Genomic DNA, 6,000 nt, shown 5'->3' on the forward strand with positions numbered 1-6,000 from the left:
GAACATAACAGCAGAGCCTGAAGGTGCAGAACTCAGCGCTAGTTACACATATCAGACAATATTATGTGTACTGTGAATTCACGTCAGATATGATGTGAGAGAGCTGAGGAACGTATCCAGACACAATTAATCAGAAAAAGAGAGAACAATTTGTGGATGAAAAAATACATTTTAGGAAATGTTGTGGAAAGAGAGGATATCGTCTTGTATAGGTATAGAGTTGGTTGGAGCTTCCGGTTTAATAATATCACTGTACGTGCTAGAAGGGTTGCAGGCTTTCTCAAGAGATATTCAGAGCTTGTTGGTACGGGATCTGATTCTTTTATTCCAAAGACAAGTATCCATAGGTCTCCCTATAATGACCAGTGTTGGGGAGTAACGGAATACATGTACCGGCATTATATATTTAGAATACACATTATGAGTAACTGTATTCCGTTACAGTTACAATTTAAATAGATGGTATTCAGAATACAGTTACATTGTTGAAATCCATGGATTACATGACGGTACTTCTCTGTTTCACGAGTTTATTTACTCTCTATATAAATCAATGGAAGCAGCTGGCCACTAATGCTGCTCGTAAGACGCGTGAAGAAGCCTCACCATTACAGGCCCGGGAGAGTGACTGTGAGAGAGATCCGTCGCTACCAGAAATCTACGGAGCTGCCTATCAGCAAGCTGCCCTTCCAGCGCCTGGTGAGAGAAATCGCTCAGGATTTCAAGACCGACCTCGTTTCCAGAGCTACACTATCAGGGCTCTGCAGGAGGCCAGCGACGCTTACCTGGTCGGCCTGTTAACGGACACCAACCTGTGCGCCATCCAAGCCAAGAGGGTCACCATCATGCCCAAGGACATCCAGCTGGCCCGCTGCATCTGTGGAGAGAGAGCTTAAACTGCTGCTGCTCCACTGACTATAAAAACGCCGCAATCCTACACTTATAAAATGCAATCTATGGTCTTAACATTGACACTCTTCCTACCACTGGTTTACACCCAACATGTTTCCTACACAAGGCTGAATGTAGGATGTACTGTAAAGGATGATATGGGTAGGATGCATGTAATTGTGTGGGTGTGGCCAGAGACGATCCCATTATTCATGTTGTATACTGTGTACTGTTCCACGTCTGCCAGTCTGCTCTCTAGTAGGCTACTTGATTGTCTTTATCTGCATTGTTGATCCGTGGAGCCTTTACCTCCTCGGCCAGGTCTAAGAAGCCCTAACGCTGCTTCCTCGGCGGACTGGTTCTTCTTTGGACCCATGTAGTCCGATGCTGCTGACCTGGATGTCCCTCTGTAGGCAAGCCTTAGCGACTTGAATATAATTTTTTTTTCGATGATACAAAGTGAGAACATAAAATAGATATTTTACAATGCTCAAATTTTTTTAGAAGGGTGTCGAATATTTTGGACCTAGTAGTTATGATTTTATCTTAACTACTGTATAACTTGCACAACATATCAAATAGAGAATTAGGAAAACTGATTCAATTAACCAATGCAATTGAGCTCTTTAATAGATTTTATGAATATGAGAGGATATTAAACTTGATCATATGTAACTTGTGAATTCTACAATTCATTATCATTATCAAATATTCTTTATGTAATTCAGAGAAAAACAACTAAATATCAAGCATCACCTTGTGTCACGTGGGTGCCTCATTACAGAGCTATTATAAGAGTAAAACCTAATGTACCTAACATCTAGGGAGGAGGAAGAATTAAATTACAAAGCTGGACCTGTTTGGCAAATGTTCCCACAAATGTCAGCCAACAACATTTATGTTGTGTCTTGACTTCTCTATAACAGCTATGTGTTGGGAGCTCACGCAAAAGCACAATATTTCCCATTTATGCTCTGCAGGTGATGAGTGAGGCCACAGTGAGGGCCTACAGGTGGATGCTGGGGTGGTGGAGGGACTGAAGCAACAGGTAGCAATACTGTTACTTCAATAAAACACAATAAGTACTTCACATAAGAAAAAAAAGAAAAATAATAATATCTCCTGAATCCATCGTACTGTGAAGTGATCACAACCTACGAAGGCTTGGAGGCGTATGCTATGGTGGCCCTGAGAGCTCAACGAACAGCAACTTAAGAAAACACATGCAAGTTCACAAAACACATGCAAGTTGACAAAACACAAGCAAAGTAAGAAAACATCTTCATCAATTTCACAACACAACACAACACATTACAGAAACGCGCTGCAAATAGACGCACACGCTGCAAATACACACACACACACCCACGCCCGCTTCTGGTATTTCATGAGGGCCTGATACGATGATGATTTATAAAATGAACGTGATGTTCAATCACTTTCATCATTACGTTCACGTTAATAATATGAAAACTGATTAGTTTAGTTCAGAGATCGCGAAACATATGCACAACACTGTACTGTACAGCCACTTCAGAGGGGCTGAAGAGCCGCGTTTGGCTCCAGAGCCGTGGGTTTCGGCCCCTGTGCGGAACCGAAATTGTATGGTGTATTGGACGTTTTAGTGTCTCCTGTGGCAGCGGTGTCCATCCCTTTTAGCTGTCCTCTGGAAACACTTCCGTAGTGTTGTCGCCTCTATTTGCTGCGCGTTCGTCTATTTGCAGCGCGTGTGTCTATTTGCTGCGCGTTTCTGTAATGTGTTGTGTTGTGTTGTGAAATTGATGAAGATGTTTTCTTACTTTGCTTGGGTTTTGTCAACTTGCATGTGTTTTGTCAACTTGCAACATTTAATGTTCGTTCCGTTGACCATTGACCATTCATGGTTGAAGGTGGGCGTGTGGAGGGCGGATTTGGAGGCAGATCCACGTACGAATGTTTCCAGGTGGACTGTGAACATTGCGTTCAGGTGTGTGTACTCACACTTTTAGAATCCTACGCAATCCTTTATAAACCCGACCCCTGGGGAGGAGGTGCTGACGTCACTTGTGTACTGATGATTACGTTAAATGAGGTTGAAACAACTCCAAGCACAGGTATGAACAATGCAATTATCCTCAAGTAGATTCCAATGTCTTGTTATAAGACACCAAACACTAATTAAGTGATTCACCTTTCCTTCTCGTGCAAGTTTTGAAGAAAGGGCATATTGATATAAATAGCCTTACATTTTAAAATACAATTAATAATTATTTTTTAATACTGAAAGCAAATGTATGTCAGATTAACATTGTTTGTATGTTTTTTTTTAACTTCCTTGTTTTGCCCAAAGGTAACGTTAACAAAAAAAAGAAAAGAAAAACTAACGAACAAAATGTAATTTTTTGTGCCGATATACCACACCCCCTTTTCACATCTATTTTAGGGCCCCTCTAACACACTTGTAAGAATGTAACACACTCTACATGACTCTCTTTATATTAACACTATACTAATAATTTTGAGCTGGACCATCGGGGAGTTAAAAGCTTGAATAGCACTTCACCTTATTTAGGTTTAGCAAAAACTTAATTTTAAATTAATTTTTTTTGTTGATTTCTCAGGGGTTAACAGTTTGGCAGCAAAATCAAATTTAATCAAATGGTGGCCAGACGTAAAAGGGTTAGGGTTAGGGTTAGGGAAAAACGTTTTTCTCTTCACCACATAGACATGTGAAAGATGCCTACTCTCTGGCATCTTTCACATATAATTGTTCACCGTTGTTGGAAATGTCCTCTATAAATAACCTTGATTTCATGTGAGCCAATGAAAACACAATCTGACGTTTACGAGGAATCACATCTTTAGCTCATTATAGTGTTTTAGTTCAGTCCACACACAAAACCAGTGGTGTTTATATTTAATTCCAAACAGTGTTTGATAATCCTCAGCTCTGCACAATTTGTTAACATTGAGAACTAACAACAATATGATAGGTAGGTGTTTCTAACCCAGTTTATTTTGTTATCCAAGTTAACCTTTAGTGTAGGTGTGTTCTTACTGGTTTAGTTTTACACTGTGTAATTAGACTAACCTTTTATGATGATGATGCTGGTGTTGTTCATCTCCACTTATTCTTGCCTTGTTCTGTTAATTTATGGGGGTCTGTGCTTAACAGTTGTTGTATATATTATGGTGACGTGTCAAACTTCTGATTTCAGGAGGTTAACAACTTGGGGTGAAAACTCATTATGATGTTTTCATTATGTTATTTTTGCCGCCTGAGAGACATAAGATGGATTTGTTGATTCTCAAACCATTTAAAAAGACTGACCATGTCCCTGGTTACAGTTTATCATTAATGTCACACATCCCTCCTCTTATAATTATCCATTACATATTAGTGTCAATTATTTTGTACACGTTTTTAAATGTACTAAATGTTCCCCCGTCACCTGTTGTCAGATAATTAAATCGTCTTTTGTCCACATGTCGACCAGGGTATAATTATTTTGCACATTGCAACACTGCATTAATTATCCAAACCCTATGTAACTACCACACCCTAGGAGCTATATATCCAATCTAACAGCCAGAAACTCATCAGAACTACATCAATCACAGTGGAGACAATAGATGCTTCTTTCACCATTACCTTTGTAAGTATCCATTCTGCTTTGATTTCATTGTACCACGTTACATCAGATTTAACCGCTGCTGTACTATACCGGCTCTCTAACTAACTCACGGGCTGAGATTGTATGATTATGATCATAATGATTGTTATTGAGCTTTATTATATTGTATTGATCTTTTTAGATAATTTTTTCATTCTGTTTAGCTCAGATCAAACCTTGTTGTTTACGGTAAGATTATTTGTGATTAAACATGAAATAAAATTTGAAAGTAGGATATTTAGGTAAGCGCTTTCTTCACCATGCAGAGCTGCCATCCAGGGAGATGCTATTTTACAACGCACCAGTTGGTTTACAATGCACCACTTCCACTGGGCTATGGGACACTAATAGACCATATAGCCAACACCAGTGCATACATTCTAAGGCTATTGGCAACACGCATCATAGGTCTCAATTGTGGATCCAGTACGGCGGATTCTGTATCTTGAATATAGCTGATCGTAGTGGTAATGGTGGATCCTGTGTCGTGTTGGCATCATATAATGGTGGTGGACCAAGACCGAGGTCGGCGGCTGATGAGGTATCCTAATAAGCGGCAGTGGACAATGACTGTGGACCATAGTGGCATCCGATCTGGATGGTGGATCATGATCTTGCTGGCTGCTGAACATAAACCATGATTGCAGCAGGACCGCTTGACATATAGTATTGAAGTTATCCTTCAAAATATATACCCTCATCAATGCTGCTAAAAACTTTAATCTTGATGATGTTTTCCTACACCTGACATCTATTACACTTCTGTCCATCCTGGGAGAGGGATCCCTCACATGTGGCTCTCTCTGAGGTTTCTACGTATTTTTACCCTGTTAAAAGGGTTTTTAGTAGTTTTTCCTCACTCTTGCTGAGGGTTAAGGACAGAGGATGTCACACCATGTTGAAGCCCTATGAGATGAATTGTGATTTGTGAATATGGGCTATACAAATAAAATTTGATTGATTGATTGATCTTGTTGAGCTCTTGAAGATGGTTTGAGTTGTGTCAAATTGAGCTTTTGGTCTGAGATTGTGGTGCAAGACTGACACCTAGAGGCAGTGGATACTGCACTCATGACCTTCAGGAAGAGTTAACTATTTCTGATATGAATTCAAAGCTCTTTCGGAGGCCCACCTTCACAGCTAAACTCATCTTGTGTGTTTATCAAAAAATGACACAATACTGAGCAAATCAGCATAAATAGCGTTTTTAGACTTAAAAGCTAAAACATTAAGGTCTTGGTTATAATGCAATTCAAAACATGAAATATTTAAAACAATTTATAATTAGTGTAATTGAACTAGTCCTGAACCTCAATTAAGTGAAAATGCTGAAATTAAATGAAAAACTATGTTTGTGCTCGAAGTGAAGATTTGTATTAATACCATGTTTTTATTTCTTAATACTGTTTATAAAACTATATTTTTTATTTCTTTTCTCTCTCCATATAGTGACAAC

The 6,000-nt window shown here is 39.2% G+C and overlaps 1 pseudogene; it reads left to right on the plus strand.

Annotated features, from left to right (window-relative positions):
• Positions 1-503: 503 nt before the first annotated feature.
• Positions 504-896, plus strand: LOC133957145 (uncharacterized; annotated as a pseudogene).
• The last annotated feature ends 5,104 nt before the right edge of the window (positions 897-6,000 follow it).

The sequence above is a fragment of the Platichthys flesus genome, chromosome 7 (genome assembly GCF_949316205.1).
Source record: "Platichthys flesus chromosome 7, fPlaFle2.1, whole genome shotgun sequence".
Classification (NCBI taxonomy): Eukaryota; Metazoa; Chordata; class Actinopteri; order Pleuronectiformes; family Pleuronectidae; genus Platichthys; species Platichthys flesus.